Source organism: Sinocyclocheilus grahami, unplaced genomic scaffold (genome assembly GCF_001515645.1).
Source record: "Sinocyclocheilus grahami isolate Dianchi unplaced genomic scaffold, SAMN03320097.WGS_v1.1 scaffold125.1, whole genome shotgun sequence".
Lineage (NCBI taxonomy): Eukaryota > Metazoa > Chordata > Actinopteri > Cypriniformes > Cyprinidae > Sinocyclocheilus > Sinocyclocheilus grahami.
In genome coordinates, this window is record NW_015505304.1 from 385984 (window position 1) to 404127 (window position 18144).

Sequence of the window (18144 nt, forward strand, 5' to 3'; positions counted from 1 at the left end):
TTTTTCATCTTCTTTTGGTTCCACAGAGGACAGTAAGTACATTTTTATGTAAATTATCTTTTTAAGTGAGCTATCCCCTAAGTATAAGCAATGGTAAAAGTGATGCTTGCTTTATCAAACACCACAATTTAAACAGAAAAGAAGCGAAACCTGTTCAATAAGCCACATCAATCATCAAAAGGTCCATCGACAAAAAAGCAACTAGTGGAAAAAAGGGACTCTGATAAAAATGTTCCCTTGATTTTCCTCTTCTTGACTGTTCTTTAGCTCAACGAGCACACCGAAGCAAACTTCAGCCCAGGGTTCAATTTAATTAGTGTGGTTTGTTAATTAAATGAGTGCGCCACTAACGAGGTAACCTGCTGTTCCTTGATAATGTTAATTACCCTGAAGGGAAAACCTCTCAACACGGTCATTTAAACTGTCAGCTAGCATTCTTCCTGGATTATTGATGATTTGAAAACTCTGGGCAGCTCTCACACACCCCTGTTTCTCGTTCATTCACTTGCACTCTCTACTTTTCACCTCTGAGCTTGTATTGACTGCATCCACCCCTTTTCCTGTTCCTTATTAGGGGTTGCCTTGTTTGTCTTCCTCTCTCCTCCATCTCTATCAGGCTAAATAATAGCGCACCCTAATCTGTAGCTATATGCCAGTCTGTGTTAGTCTTACAACTGTGTTTACAGGAAGAAGCATGTTTCATGACTGTGATAGCACAGTTTTACTCTGCTATAAACATGTGAGTGTGTCTTGTCACATTTGACGAGTGTGCTAAAGCAGGCAGTTACCACCACTGGCCCAATTCAACGTGGCAGGCTTGAAGACTGCATATCTTACAGACAGCAAGAAACACCAAGTTAAAGCATGCACACTGGAGCATATACAGTGGGTACGGAAAGTATTCAGACCCCCTTAAATTTTTCACTATTTGTTATATTGCAGCCATTTGCTAAAATCATTTAAGTAAATTTTTTCCTCATTAATGTACACACAGCACCCCATATTGACAGAAAAACACAGAATTGTTGACATTTTTGCAGATTTATTAAAAAAGAAAAACTGAAATATCACATGGTCCTAAGTATTCAGACCCTTTGCTGTGACACTCATATATTTAACTCAGGTGCTGTCCATTTCTTCTGATCATCCTTGAGATGGTTCTACACCTTCATTTGAGTCCAGCTGTGTTTGATTATACTGATTGGACTTGATTAGGAAAGCCTCACACCTGTCTATATAAGACCTTACAGCTCACAGTGCATGTCAGAGCAAATTAGAATCATGAGGTCAAAGGAACTGCCTGAAGAGCTCAGAGACAGAATTGTGGCAAGGCACAGATCTGGCCAAGGTTACAAAAAAAATTTCTGCTGTACTTAAGGTTCCCAAGAGCACAGTGGCCTCCATTCCTTAAATGGAAGACGTTTGGGATGACCAGAACCCTTCCTAGAGCTGGCCGTCCGGCCAAACTGAGCTATCGGGGGGGAAGAGCCTTGGTGAGAGAGGTAAAGAAGAACCCAAAGATCACTGTGGCTGAGCTCCAGAGATGCAGTTGGGAGATGGGAGAAAGTTGTAGAAAGTCAACCATCACTGCAGCCCTCCACCAGTCGGGGCTTTATGGCAGAGTGGCCCGACGGAAGCCTCTCCTCAGTGCAAGACACATGAAAGCCTGCATGGAGTTTGCTAAAAAACACCTGAATAAGATTCTCTGGTCTGATGAGACCAAGATATAACTTTTTGGCCTTAATTCTAAGCGGTATGTGTGGAGAAAACCAGGCACTGCTCATCACCTGTCCAATACAGTCCCAACAGTGAAGCATGGTGGTGGCAGCATCATGCTGTGGGGGTGTTTTTTAGCTGCAGGGACAGGACGACTGGTTGGAATTGAGGGAAAGATGAATGCGGCCAAGTACAGGGATATCCTGGACGAAAACCTTCTTCAGAGTGCTCAGGACCTCAGACTGGGCCGAAGGTTTATCTTCCAACAAGACAATGACCCTAAGCACACAGCTAAAATAACGAAGGCGTGGCTTCACAACAACTCTGTGACTGTTCTTGAATGGCCCAGCCAGAGCCCTGACTTAAACCCAATTGAGCATCTCTGGAGAGACCTAAAAATGGCTGTCCACCAACGTTTACCATCCAACCTGACAGAACTGGAGAGGATCTGCAAGGAGGAATGGCAGAGGATCCCCAAATCCAGGTGTGAAAAACTTGTTGCATCTTTCCCAAAAAGACTCATGGCTGTATTAGATCAAAAGGGTGCTTCTACTAAATACTGAGCAAAGGGTCTGAATACTTAGGACCATGTGATATTTCAGTTTTTCTTTTTTAATAAATCTGCAAAAATGTCAACAATTCTGTGTTTTTCTGTCAATATGGGGTGCTGTGTGTACATTAATGAGGGAAAAAAATGAACTTAAATGATTTTAGCAAATGGCTGCAATATAACAAAGAGTGAAAAATTTAAGGGGGTCTGAATACTTTCCGTACCCACTGTATATACTTTAGTAATACACCGTACATTGTCATGCATGTAGGTTTGCCTGATATTGTATTGAAAGTGACAAATATGGATCTGAGCTCTCCACACTACACTATTCTTAAGATTCCTGTGTGTCTGTATATATCTGTGTGTGTGTGTGTGTGTGTGTGTGTGTGTGTGACCAGATGCTACAGGAACGTGCACTCAAGCTAACCTTCTGCTCAATGAGAAATAAAGTTCAAGATGTGCCATTGTTCAGCTCTTCATTACAAAGAGCCACATTCACAACTCAACTCTTTAATACAGTACAGATAGGGGGGATGGGAGACAAGCAGAATGAGAACTTTAATAGACAAAGATCTGAGAAAGTAAAATATGATGATACATGGGGGGGGGGCTGAATATTTTTTATTTATTTGGTTATATAATTAGATTATATTCCACTATTCAATGTCCATAAATTAACAAAATATTTACACTTTTCATTTTAATTTGTATGTGTGCCAATGTAAATGAATAAGTGAATCTGAGTTTTGAATTGATTCAATGAAACAGTTTAAAATAATTCAAGAAAATGAATCAAACTTATCAACTTTTTAAAAGTGTATATCAGAAAAACTATTAACCTTTCTTAAAGAATAAATAAGGTCAAGTACTGTAAAATTAGTCTAATAATTTTATAATAATTTTTAATTCACATAAAACGCATTAAAAGCATCATTTTCATGATGTTGCTTGATTCAACACCAGCAAAATCATCATATATACATTATATTGGTAACACTTTATTTTAAGGACCAATTCTCACTATTATTAGCATTCATATTAATAGCATATTGGCAGTTTATTAGTGCTTATAATCATTTTGTGCATTATTCTGCGTGACCATATTTTAGATCCCTTACTCCACCCTATACCTAAACTTAACAACTACCTTACTATTAATAACCAGCAAATTAGAAGTTTATTAAGATAAGTGTTCCCTATTCCAAAGTGTTACCATTATATTTTATATATACTGCCCAACCCTAATGGTAAAGCAAAACAAGTAAATAAGAAAAGGACATAAACATGATTTATTTATTAATATGCTTGCATCTGTTTGTTAATGGTATGAGCCTGTATCTATATGTTTGTAAATCTGAGTGTGTGGCACTCGTACCTGCACAGGGCTCTGTTTGATCTCGTTGCTGCTGGGGGAGTTGAGTCCTGTGGCCTGCTGGAGGATGAACTGGCGTGCTGCCTGGAGGGCCTGTGGACACGAGAAACAGGGACAACACAGCGGTGAGCACCACACATACACACACCTTTACACTCTGCTTAAATTTCCTCAAAATCACAGGAGAGATACACTTAGCACTGCACGGTGGGCCCCACCTGTTCGCCAACCTGAGTGTGTGGGGCCCCCTCCTGTACAGAGCCAGAAAGGGGCCTTGCATTCTCCTCAGAATAAGAGAGGAAAAATACAATTCTGTAACTCTACCGCACCCTTTATTCTTTTCTTTCACACTCGCTCAGATCATCTGTCCACTGTGCTGCCTGCTATGTGGTTTGCTACCCTACAAACAGATGAAGGCAATATTTTTTAGACTGCACCCGCACAGGATCTTTGGTCCAAACCAGATGCTACAGGAACGTGCACTCAAGCTAACCTTCTGCTCAATGAGAAATAAAGTTCAAGATGTGCCATTGTTCAGCTCTTCATTACAAAGAGCCACATTCACAACTCAACTCTTTAATACAGTACAGATAGGGGGGATGGGAGACAAGCAGAATGAGAACTTTAATAGACAAAGATCTGAGAAAGTAAAATATGATGATACATGGGGGGGGGGCTGAATATTTTTTATTTATTTGGTTATATAATTAGATTATATTCCACTATTCAATGTCCATAAATTAACAAAATATTTACACTTTTCATTTTAATTTGTATGTGTGCCAATGTAAATGAATAAGTGAATCTGAGTTTTGAATTGATTCAATGAAACAGTTTAAAATAATTCAAGAAAATGAATCAAACTTATCAACTTTTTAAAAGTGTATATCAGAAAAACTATTAACCTTTCTTAAAGAATAAATAAGGTCAAGTACTGTAAAATTAGTCTAATAATTTTATAATAATTTTTAATTCACATAAAACGCATTAAAAGCATCATTTTCATGATGTTGCTTGATTCAACACCAGCAAAATCATCATATATACATTATATTGGTAACACTTTATTTTAAGGACCAATTCTCACTATTATTAGCATTCATATTAATAGCATATTGGCAGTTTATTAGTGCTTATAATCATTTTGTGCATTATTCTGCGTGACCATATTTTAGATCCCTTACTCCACCCTATACCTAAACTTAACAACTACCTTACTATTAATAACCAGCAAATTAGAAGTTTATTAAGATAAGTGTTCCCTATTCCAAAGTGTTACCATTATATTTTATATATACTGCCCAACCCTAATGGTAAAGCAAAACAAGTAAATAAGAAAAGGACATAAACATGATTTATTTATTAATATGCTTGCATCTGTTTGTTAATGGTATGAGCCTGTATCTATATGTTTGTAAATCTGAGTGTGTGGCACTCGTACCTGCACAGGGCTCTGTTTGATCTCGTTGCTGCTGGGGGAGTTGAGTCCTGTGGCCTGCTGGAGGATGAACTGGCGTGCTGCCTGGAGGGCCTGTGGACACGAGAAACAGGGACAACACAGCGGTGAGCACCACACATACACACACCTTTACACTCTGCTTAAATTTCCTCAAAATCACAGGAGAGATACACTTAGCACTGCACGGTGGGCCCCACCTGTTCGCCAACCTGAGTGTGTGGGGCCCCCTCCTGTACAGAGCCAGAAAGGGGCCTTGCATTCTCCTCAGAATAAGAGAGGAAAAATACAATTCTGTAACTCTACCGCACCCTTTATTCTTTTCTTTCACACTCGCTCAGATCATCTGTCCACTGTGCTGCCTGCTATGTGGTTTGCTACCCTACAAACAGATGAAGGCAATATTTTTTAGACTGCACCCGCACAGGATCTTTGGTCCAATGGCAAAATGTGCCTCTCAAAACAAAAACACCAGGCAACAGTAAATCAGTGGGCAAACAGCTTTTTGAAGAGCACCATCAGGATGCACATTTGCTTCCTGGCCCTGAAGAGAGAGAGGAAGGTTACATAGTAAATATTGATTTATGAAAAGATGGAGGGGGGTGAAAAGCCCTCTTTAAAAAAAGAAAAAGAAAAAAGACCTGACACCAAACATAAATCCTAAGAGTCATACTCTGATGCATATGCTAACCAAAAAAAGGGTCCTAGACTGAAAAGTTGTATACATTTTCAGCCAGCTTTAATAGTTCACCCAGCTGTAAACCCACTTTGAAGGCAAATCTATGGTTTAATTCACTGTCATTAAAGGGATAGTTCACCCAGAAATGACCATTGTCATCACTGATTCATCCTCATGTTGGGATATAGCACCATAAATGTAGCATAAAAGTGGTCCATACAATTCATCTTCATCATGTCTTTTCAAGTCATGCAACAGCTTTGTGTGAAGAACAAACAAAAAAGTGAAAAGGCCTAGTTTTCAACTGAAAATTACGTTTAAAATACATTAAAATAGAAAACATTATAATAATAATAATAATTCACACTATTACTGTTTTTACTTAGCTTTTTTAAATCACTTTGTAAGCATAAAAAAACAACATTAAAAAAAATGACCCCAAACTTTTGAGTGTCAGTGTATGAATATTGTGAGAATTAGTTGTATTTTGTGTCAAACCTAAATTAGATTTTAGAATTTTTTTTATTTTTGAAGCTTGACAATGCCTGGTATTGTTTTTCTGCTAATTTCTGCTATTGTTGTAGGAGAAAAGCAGTGTGCATATTCATAAGAAAGTTTTACAGAAGACGGTAAGTCTTATGAGTTAAGTAAATGAAGACAGAATATTCATTTTTGGGTGAACTATCCCTTTAAAACATGGTCACTTATCACTGATCTGATATCAGTAAGACTGTTAGTGCTAATAGCCATTATATCAATTGCAGAAGTACTTACTGGCTACATGTGTGGGAGGGTGTATTACAAAGCCCAGTCCAGGACCCTCTAAATAAATGGTGCCAATCCTTTTAAGAGAGATACACCTCTGTCTTTTTTATTGTAGAGGGGGTGGTGGCGGGTTTAGAGAGAGAGGAGGCCAAAAAAGGCGAGAGGCCCCCAATACAATCGGCACATGAGAGAGAGAACATGCAGTGGTGTGATGAAAACCATCTGCATCAAGAGCACTTGCTACTTTGCTGAGGTCACAATTGAGCACCGTACACACACACACACACACACACTTACACACACACACACGTCTGTGAACACACGCACATGCAGGAACCCCCCAACCCCCCCTCCATCTGCGCACATGACCTCAGCGGAGGGCTGGATAAGCTAAAGTGACCGGCAGCACCTCCCAGCTACGACTAGCTTTGAGAATATACACTCTACTGATGGCATGTGGTGTGAATTACTTCTTACAGACACGCACACACACACAACCAGAGACAACTTGGACCAGATGGTTGTCTGGCAACAATGATCAACAATTGAACAAAACTGCCGCACTGATTACCACTTTAATAAACTCTTCTTTGATTTTCATAAATGCCACAATTATTTGGATTAAATGGTAGCTGTTTAGTGCACACATTTAATCCAAAGCAATTTACAATGCACTAATTTAATGCACAGCCCCTTCTGGAACTACCAGAGGTTAAGTGCCTTGCTCAGGGGTGCAATAGTGATAGATTGTGATATCAGTAATTTGGCAGTGACTGGGTCACCCCTAAATAGGACCACCCCTAAATTTGTGTTTCCAGTACAGCCTTAACTATTAAGCTAAAACCACCTTAGATTTGTCTCATGCTTTCTTTCATGGACCATCATTTACTCACCCTCATGTAATTTCAACCCTATATTTGTTTTCTTGTGAAAGACAAAAGACGCCGAGCTGAATTTTGAAGTAGCTCTTTTCCATACGATGAAAAAACACCATTAAAGCACATGACTTATTTTCTTACTTCCATAAAAGTGTTTTATAATGACAAAAATAAAGAAAAAACATACAAGTAACATAAAAGCAATGGAAATTTATCAAACGGCTTTAGAAGACTTGGAATATAATACATAGAGTGTATATTAAAGGCCATGCTTTTATGATATTTTAATGTTTTTGTAATTTATGCCATTATAAATTACTTTCAGGAACTTTTATTATGTTTTTTTTCTTTCATTTTTGCCATTATAAATCACTTTTTGGTGTCTGTTTTGCACTGAAAAGAAAATTTAAAAGAAATTTGGAAAGACAATACAGTATGTGAGGAAAAGACAGGGATTTGAAATATTAGAAGACCTGGAATGTAGTACACAAATTGTATGGACCTTTTTACAATATTTTCATATTAATTATTTTTTTTATTTTTGCCTTTTTGGAGCTTGTTTTCATTGCATGGAAATGAGCTGCTTGGATATTCTAAAATCTCATTTTGTGCTGCACAAAAAAGTAATATTAAGAGTTTGGAATGAAACAGGGGAGAGAGAAAAAAATCATAATTTTTGGGTGAACTATTACTTTAAGGAGAAAGGCACAATGCCTAGTGATGAACAAGTGGTCAGTACGGCTGGTCTTAATCATGATGCACTGAGCTCAGCAGCGGGACCGGAGACTGGCGGCACTAAACGGACCCAGAATGAAAGTGTCTGGGGCGGCGAGTCTCTCTGAGCAACAGGGGAGAGGCTCCGTTCTGTGGCTGGAGAATCTATTGAGTCTGACTTGCCAATTTTATTGCTTTTACGAACAGTGGAGTTAAAAAAAAAGATTTGGAGTACAAACAGGGGGAAAAAATGCTTTATAACTTCCATCCATACATCTAAGCAGGGAGTGAAAAACACATCCAGATTTCAAACGTGAACATGAGTTGCTTCTTTCTTCTCGCTCACCTACTTTCATCTTATCTCTCTCCCCCAAAGCCTTGTGGCATTCGCTGGTGAGTGCTGCACCTTTAAAGAAAATATGAGGGAGGCCGCGGATGGCCGGGTCCAACAAGAGTTCCATTGTGCTGTTGAGTTAGACAGGTTTTATTGCAGCGCAGGGCGGGCGGTCGGGCGAGCCAGAGCGAGAGCGCGAGAGAGAGAGAGGGGAAGGGGAGGGTGAAGAGGTCAGAGCCCAGCTTGGCGGCCTTAGCAGCACAGTGTGTGAGTTCTTCTGACTTGTCATCGCCCTCCCCCCCCGTAAATCAACACTCCTGACATTGCCTTTAATAACAGAGCATTTTTTAATTCAGCAGGGTCGTGGAAGGGGGGGGGGGGGGCTGGGGGGGGGGGTGTAGGGGAAATATAAATGACAATTTGATCTCACTGCTGCTTTACAGTTTCTCAAGAATTCCCATGAATGATTATTGGGGTATTTTTCTTAAAACAATCAATAAAAATACTCAAAACTATTCCAAAAATATGAATAAAACAACACAAAAACACATGAGATTACTGAGACTTTAACCAGTCTTTTTTCTGAGAAAAAGTTTCAATTGTTGTCTGTTTAATGTCTTTGCATTCTATGCGAAACATTTGAAATCTCTAATAGATGAAATTTGTCTTTCCTATTGGCCTGTCCACATCAACTTTATGAAACAGATCTTGCTGCTGGCCACACTCGACCAATCAAACCCCCACCTCGGTGCTGACCTCCAATCAGAGTTAGATATGATGTGCAGTTATTTATAGTTGGCTAGTGAGGACCCTTTTAGAAGAGGTCAACGAAGTAACAGTGGTGGCCTCCTTTAGGGCCGCGGCGCTGCGTTTTTAATTCATTCTTAAATAAACCCGTCAACATGCTCCACTTGCACTCTGGCTTCTACTGCCAAATGGCATATTTACCCGCACTCGAAGCTGCTTTGGGGTATTATGTCACACACTGTGACTTGACACAACAATGTTTTTGTTCTAACTTCTTCACAAAAAAAATAAAAAAAGAGACATGATGAGAAAACAAAAAGCAACAAGTATTACAAAAGCAATTCTTAAATAAACCCGTCAACATGCTCCACTTGCACTCTGGCTTCTACTGCCAAATGGCATATTTACCCGCACTCGAAGCTGCTTTGGGGTATTATGTCACACACTGTGACTTGACACAACAATGTTTTTGTTCTAACTTCTTCACAAAAAAAATAAAAAAGAGACATGATGAGAAAACAAAAAGCAACAAGTATTACAAAAGCTCCGGAGACCTAATGGAGTTGATTTTATTTAAGTATCAAACTTTACCTCAGATATTAAAAGGAACCAAACTTAACCTTCTTTCAGCGGTACAAACCGGGAGGACTTGTTACACTCGGGTGCTTTTGTTCAGCGTGCACCCTGCTTGATAGCCACCTCCAAATCAGGAGTGGAGAGAGGAAGACAAAGGCGCCCTTTTTTCCCCCAACCGGTGCCATTCAACCTTAAAGGAAAAGTAAAGCTATTCCAAAAGCTGCTTCTTTTGAGGTTCAGGCTTGATCCTCCTGGAATTAGGAAGTTCAGCTTTCTCCTTGTAATGTGTCTAAAAATGAAGACTTGAGCTGTTTCTGTTTGCTTGCATTAGATAAGAGAAACAGAAGAAGAAGAGGGGCGAGATGAAAGAAAAGTTACACAGATGTAATGCAAGCTGGCATCCAAAACGTCACTCATGTGAGGGATTTGGCAAAAATAATCATACCTGCTTGTACAACCTCTTCAAATTCTGAGTAACTACAGGCGCACAATGCGCCCGGCTCCTTTCCTTTCACCACTCCTGACGGCAGCCGCTTTATTACTCACGAGTGTGACAACTTGTGGGATTGCTTTGTATCTGAATGGCATATTTACGTGAAGCGTGGCTTTCGGTAGCGGTTGCTTGTAATGTATCAAATGCATCACTGTCAGCTGCCAGAGGAATCTACCACCGCAGATGTGTTTGTCCACACGATTGAAAGCGTTACGCACCGTCGCTTACGGAGTGTTGGCCTGGCCAGTATGAACTTAACTTTCCAGAGAGACTATCCGCACCAATAATTACTAACGGATGAATTATTGTTTGCCTGAGAACCAGACTTGCTCTATTTTAATGCTGGAACGCTCCAACACAGCTGGTGACCAAATGAGCTTCGTCTACAGCGGCTTCAGGCAGACATACTGGGCCTGTTAGCAGCTGTCCACCCCGGGCTACGGGACGAGGTGTGGGTTGTTCGACGGGATCGGATTTACAGGCCCGGGCCAAGGTTTCGTAGATCTTAACTTGGTCCCCATGACTCATTACAGTCGTAGCCTGCAGAGCTGTCCAATTTCACGGTGGGTTACAAATAAACTGCACTTCTGACCATATTTCTCTCCTTTTTTCCCCCCCTCTCGCTCCTTTTTGGCCCAAGCTGGATTTAATTTGGCACTTCCTGTTCCATCATGCGGTTCGCAGTCACTCGTCACATTTGTTTTTGTTCAGATCCATTAAAACACGCATCTGAAAATGGCGAAATCGAGTGAATTATTCAATGCCGAAATCATCTAAAAACACCCGCCGCTGTCCCTTTTTGCCATTTAATGTAATGTTTCCGCAATATAAAGGCTACGGCGAAACCTTTAAATTTAAATGGCTACAGCAGACTCCCATCGGCCATTAAAATGAGGAAAGGGTGAATTGGAGCCAAGGCAATAAAAAAAATAAAACTAAGGGAGGAAAAAACTTCAAAATATGCTGTAATGTTTGAAAAGCCTGACCGCTTTGGTTTTTTTCACTTCCTATTTTTCACAAAGGGGACCTGTTTGAAACTTGCTGCCTTGCTGCTTTCCAGATGTGCGTTGCTCACCTCTAAGTCCCCAAAAATGTTAAAACAAAAAGCCTGCTGGGAAAAAAGCAAATATGAGCTGCAACACGATAGCAGCAGCAGCGTCAGAGAGATCAGAGATTTTGTTTTTGAAAACTGTGAAAAAGTTTGCACGGATTGTATGGCTGTTGAACTCATTAGGGGAAGGCGAATGGTGAAAGAGGCTCAAATGAGCTCATATGTACCTGGTGTCTCTCTCGGCAGTAACTTATCCCCATGTCCCATACTGAAAGAGCGAAAGAGGAAGTGTAATCCACTATGGCTGGGCTCTCTGGGCATCATTACCTCGTTGTTGGCACCGTGAGCTCACTTTGTAGTGCTGAGGGCCACAACATTAGCGTGAGTTCAACACTGAGACAGCTCGGAGAAAGAAAGAGAGAGAGAGAGCTCGAAAAGTTCAGGATACGGGTCGTCTCGAAATCCTCCAGCCTCGGCAGCCGCACAGCCGGCTAATTGATGGCAATTGCACGGCAGTTTTGCTGTGGTTTTCTTAACACCGCCCTTCTGGCAGTCAAACAAAGTTCTACTTGATAGGGTTTCAACCTCTCTCTGCTGTGCGGACTGCAAAAACTAATAAGAAAAAGACAAGACTTTCAAGGTCTTGTCGTATTTGAGAGATTTTCAAGATCTTAGAGCTGGTCAGCAGGGATAGTTCGGGGAAATACGAAGGTGTTGGGGTTCAATGCGAGTCACCGTTTCAGTGACCTAGCCCAATGGGACACCGTCCAAAACCATCCTCCTACAAACACATGCTAAACAGACTGACCATGATGAGGATAGCACTAACTGGCAGCAGGGTTTCCCGTCCAAACCAGACATATGGGATGCATTTCTTTGTTAATATTAATAAAGAAAAAATTAATAATACACGCTCGGGATGTTGCCAAAAGCAAGTTAGCTAGAAGAAAAGACACATGCGGTGTATTGTTAAAACAGAGGAGCACTCAAAACCGCTTGCTTGGAGAATAACTAAGAAAAATAAAGTTCAAGTTTTTTTGTTTGATTTTGATTTCATACCTGGTAGTGGCTAAAGTGATACTGATCTTCAGAAAATAACCAGAAAGAACATACAGCATATAGAAAGTTTCTGCCATCTGTGTTTAAACGGGAGTGGGGAGGTTTGAAGACGAGTTAGGAGGGAATAAATCGTACCGAGTGCTATGAGGCCTCATCTCGTGTCTTTAAGCACAAATGCTGATGGCGAAAAGGAAGCAACTACTGTAGTGTCCTTTCCCAAAACTCAACGATTTTTTCTACAACGATGCACCATGTGAATACGATAAAGCAAACACGCTTTCTTTCGGCAAACCTTTAACAAAACCAAACCAGCTGCAGGTTTCACATGTTCTTCATCAATATTCAATTACATCAGTAGCATCAATCTATATCATCAATCCGCGTCGCTCGGCACAATGCAGCCTTCATCTCGCTTCTATCCCCACCCTTGGCTATTAAGGAGAAGAAAAATAGAAACCAACATTCTCTCTCTTCTCTACCCCGACGCCTCTCCCTGTTGACTTTAGTCTCTTTTTAAGATGGCAAACACAAAGAGCAAGCGGAGGCAAGCTAATTAGCAACACTTAAAAAGGGATCTGGCTTCATTGTTTGCAGTCCCTCTCCCTCACCAGTTTCCAGGGCAACAACTTTGAGAGTGGCGCTGTGCATATTTCTTTTGCTTTTTTCTTCATCTTCTTTTTGTTTCCCCTGGGGGTTTCTCCATTTTTTGGAGCCTGGAGAGGGCCGTTGGGAGGACAGAGATGGAGAGCGGAGGGGTCTCTTATCCCAAGCACAGAGCAGGGGCTTCTGGGATGGCGTACGGTTAGGCCTCTGCATTACACAGCACAATACAGAGAGTTCTAAGTGGGCATTGAAGGCAAGGAAATTGGGCTTAGTAAGTACGTAAGTGTGTGTGTGTTTGTATTCACCATGGTTAAAGGAATAGTTCACCTGTATCAAAACCATATGACTTTCTCTTTCCGTAGAACCAAAAATAAGGTATTTTGAAGAACGTCCAAGCTGCTTTTTTCCATAAAATGGAAACATATTTTGACCAGGTGCTCCAAAAAGCCATTCTCATTTGCATATTTAAATGAATCATTTAATGTATCATCCTAACATAAAACCCATTATGTAGATGCGTGCTCATCAAGGCTGCATTTATTTGATTAAAAATACAGTAAAAAATACAAATATTTTGAAGTATTTTTACAATTCAAAATAATGGTTTTCTATTTGAATAAATGTTAAAATGTAATTTATCCAGGATTTTTTGATGAATAGAAAGCCTTGAAACAGTCTTTATTGGCATTTAATCTAACTAATACTAACTAATCAAATCCTGTCATTGATTATTATTATTATTATGGTATTATTATTTTATTTACTGACCTCCAAAGTTTGACTACTAAAATAGTCTTTTGGACTTTATTTTATGTAATGAAGTAAAGTTATAGGTGTTTGACTATTTAAATTGTTAGAGGAACTTTTCCTTTAAGAAGTTAGAAGTAGCACCAGTCCTTGACAATTTACTCTCTTTCCACCTCATCTGTTGATTAAAGCTGAGACAACAAAAACACATGCCAATTAGCGTCAATTACGGCTGATGTTTCCTGACGTGGAGTCCAGTAGGAAGTGTACTCAGGGTAAAAGATGCCCTCCCCCTGCCTCACTAACCCTTCAAACTGAAATTCCCTCCTTGCCGCCCTCCTCCTTCTGCCCCTCATTCTCTCCATCCTTCCTCAATTCCTCTCCACTTCAACTATTACCTAAATCTCACCCTCCCACTCCTCAAAGCTCTCTCCGAATCACTAAATCCATTCTCCTGCCCTCTTTTTTTCCTGTCCCCTTCCTTTTCCTTCCTTTCTCTCCTCCCCAGTGGTTTGTCAATCAGCTCTGAGGGAGCTATACCTCCAAATGCCCCCACATTAGTATCCAGCTGAGAATCTTTCATAATCGCCATGGTGACTAGAAGAAGGTCAATGCTTGATGTGCTTCAAGTATTGTCTATGAACTGCCCAGGCCGTGGAAATTACAGGCACGGAATAAAAGGTGGCTTTGTGGCACCACTTTAGACAGTGGGAAGTGAGTGTTTCTTGGTGCAAATCTATTATGTTTGAGCATGTTTGCCAAAAACAAAAGGCTAAATGGAGTCAGAAGGTGAAAATATGATGGAGAAAAATGCTAAATAAAACTTTAGAGTGTGACAGTGAATTTCATGTATGGGGGCCCTATGCAAATATATAATCACAAATTTTTTGTAAAGTATGTTATCCTAATATTTACAATGTATCTACATTTAAAAAAATTTTTTTAAAAATACATAGAGGAAAGTTTGCTTTTAGACTTTTAAAACAAAAATAATTGTAGAAGGTGATATGTAATTTTTTGCTACTAGCAGAAGAAATTACACACTTGTCCGATGTTTATTTTTGCTTTGAAATAAACAAAACTAAAATTAAAATGTATTATTAATTAATTAAAATAAATACATTAAAAATAAATAAATACAAAAAATATTAAACACATTAATAAATTAATAAATAAATGTACTGCTTTGATTCTTTCAACCAACACATTACCAAAAATCAAATTTCACATCTTGTTGTTGTCGCAATTATTCCCATATGAGTTTGTGAGTCATTATTGTAATGTGATCTGTGTTGGTTGACAGTGCTACTGTGGTCTGGCTGTACGTTTGGAACTGATCTGAGCCCAGCTGTGCTGGCAGTCCTTCTGAGATGCTCTGCATAGTCAGATGCACTGGATAGACACAGGAAGAGGTGACTGTGCATTGCCACAACTGCTCCCAATGGAACTTCAGCTGGCTTAAAATGACTCCACACACAGAGAGAGAGAAGCATACCAGCACACACACATATGTACATGCGCACTAACGGCGGCCCTCTTTAGCCTTCTCAAAGGTTTCTCTGGAAAAGCCATAAATTAGTTTTATTATCGTCCCATAAATATGACATTCCAACATTCCTGAATTAGGACTCAATGTGTGAAAAAATCATTAGATGAAGAATATGAAATATCTCTGAACACATGTGAAATACATTACGCTTCGTATAAACCTTTACTTATAGAAATGTGCGTGTTACCAATGCTAGAGAGCGACTTTGATTAAAATCAAACGAAACAATAGCTTTTACCAGAACAAAAACGTTAGTAATCAAGGTAAGCTATTCAGCTAAATCGACTTTTCAAAGAGCATATATTCTTCATTCCTTGAGCTTTGAGGCAACACAACAAAACAAGTAAAGAAACGTCCTCTCAAATACTTTCTTAACCGTGTAAGAAGCTCAAAGCCAGACCAACTTTTCAATAGTACTACAGGAAAGCAGCACGCCGGAGGTCTTTTTTGTATTGCTGCGGCATCTATTGATGTTTTCCACAGATGCTAGGCAACTACCCTCCCTTAACACCCCCCCCAAAACCCCTCACCCTTGCACCTCGGTCACCACCAGCGTTTCGTGACCCAGCTTGACCTTTCTTTTTCACTGACCTCCGTACAATGAGACAGGCCACAATTAAAAGTGCGGAATGCTTTTAAGCGATGACACCTTTCAATGGGCTGACAATGTTCGATTTACTGGATGTTATTAAGCTGGCGTCTGGCCTGGCCCCCATCACCTAGCATCCTTGTCTAAAAGGGATATGATCCCTGTATTTAAGTCTCTCCCTCCCCTTTCCCTCCATTTTTGTTCGTTAGACTTAAGCCGCTTGAAGGGAAGATGATAAAGAGTGGCTCTGTTCGTGCTAGTGGGCCCGAGGCCTTGAGACTGCTGACACGATGGGCTGCAATTGGTCAAATGAGCTTCATTTCACACCGAGGACGTGATACGGCCATTACTGTCCACCGAGTGCTGAACAGAAGGCCGTTCCTGGTGGTAATGAGACGGGAGAGAGGCCAAACACCCTGACTGTCAAACCGTCCAAACTTCCTATCTCACCGTGCTTAGCATTTCACACGCAGAAACCCAATTAGAGAGTCTAGACTGCCTTACCGGTACCTATGATCTGCCATCAGGATATCCAACTCAATATGGCCTATCTGTCCAGACATCTGAGATCTATATGCCTTTATCCGCTCTTTCCATCAGCGCTGTGGACAGTTTAATTAAAGCTACCATTACAACCAATTTACAGAGTCCATTATGGCCTCTTAATGGTGGACGGTGCCAGAGAAAACAAAGAGTAAAGCAAACGTCACACGTGCACGGACATGAGTAATTCTGAGTTGTAATAACATAAAAAGTGGGGGTGGGTTGTGATACAATGACTACAGGAAGACAAACCGTCAAATGTCCCTCACGACTAAAGACATGAGAAAACACAGAAATAGAAACACTTATGATCTAATTATAAAACTACAAAAAAGTTACAGTTATTTAAATATATATTAAACATTTATTATTATAATTATTAATAGTATACTGAATATTTAATAAAATAACTTTTATATCATTTATTTTTAGACTATATTTGAATTAAATCTTTTTATTTGTATTTTTCATTTTAATCATAGATACATAAATGACAATTAATAAAACGTCAAATATCTTTCAATGTATTGATAAATCCCATTTTGTAAACCATTAAAGTAAATACACATAACTAAACATATACATCTAATAAATATAAGACAGTTGACCGTTGTGACCCATTACTTGTCAACACAAATCCATTTTCCCAAAAAGTCAAAGACTTAAATGTAAAGCGAATGGGGAAAGAGAAGAGGAAGAGATATAATCTGCTATCTCCTGTCTGTAGACTATCTGATTAAAAGAGCCTGAGCTTTACAACGATGTGGTCTCCATATCAGCTCCAAACCATAACCAATGTTAAGCTGTCGGTGTTTGTCTGTGCCTAAAGGAGGAGTCTGGCTTTCTTTTTTTTTCTCTCTGGTGTGTTTCACATCTCCATTCTGCACTACTCTTTCTCAACTGTCCACTAATTAGGGAAGCAGTTGCTCATCATCTCACTCCTCTTGAGAGTTTTACCCAAAACTCAGAAGTGGTCAAAACTGATCTGAAAGAAGATCCGGAGCATCAGGTCTCCAAACGGCCCATCATTCTGACAGGCCGCATTTAGTGTAAAACTTGGCCAGAGACTCACAAAGAAAGACTTTCCTACAAAAACAACTTCATGCAAACTTTATACAGATTAAGCATATTTAACATTTCTAAAGAGAAAATGTGAGTGGTGTTTGCCTGTGCAGTTCACCAGCATGTCATTTGAATCGATTGGTTTGAACAGCATAATGCATAAAAACATTTTCACATCAGTTTTCACTTCATAAACATGATTTTATGATCAAATTCGATCATACACGTGTTTTATAAATGAGGCCTGTGATCTTTAGAAATGTTACTAATTTATGAAAGTTTTGCCCATTTTATCGTCCACCTGGTAAAAGCCATATATCTGATTGCTTAAGTGAATGTTGCTTTCATCACTCACATAGCAGGATGAGATATACTCTGAAGAACTTGGAAAAACTTCAAGGGAAATTGGTTCTCTTGATACTAAACAGCATACTAGTAGCAAAAGGATGGGTGACAGGGTGCTTCAAGAGAGCTGGTCTTGACCCAACAATGTTTGTAACCTGCTACGCACCATTTGGGGCACATCCTATCTAAATGGCCGCTTTGAAGCGAAACCACAGGTCTACTGTATCCCTAAAGAGAGCGAGAGAGAGATAAGACCTCCCTATTAAAGAAACGAAGAGCAGCAGAAGGGACTGTCAGGGCCATTCCCCCTGCC

General features: G+C 39.8%; 1 protein-coding gene and 1 long non-coding RNA gene across 2 annotated transcripts in view; both read right to left on the reverse strand.

Annotated features, from left to right (window-relative positions):
• The window catches only part of LOC107590145 (forkhead box protein P4-like), an 86264-nt gene extending 82531 nt beyond the window's left edge, over positions 1 to 3733 (reverse strand). Inside the window, exon 1 of the mRNA XM_016278752.1 lies at positions 3645 to 3733. The gene's annotated coding sequence lies outside the window, so the exon portion shown is untranslated. The remainder of the gene's footprint in view (positions 1 to 3644) is intronic.
• A 1353-nt stretch (positions 3734 to 5086) lies between these two features.
• Positions 5087 to 18144, reverse strand: part of LOC107590147 (uncharacterized) — a 63795-nt gene continuing 50737 nt past the window's right edge. Inside the window, exon 3 of the long non-coding RNA XR_001609750.1 lies at positions 5087 to 5172. This is a non-coding gene — a long non-coding RNA (uncharacterized lncRNA). The remainder of the gene's footprint in view (positions 5173 to 18144) is intronic.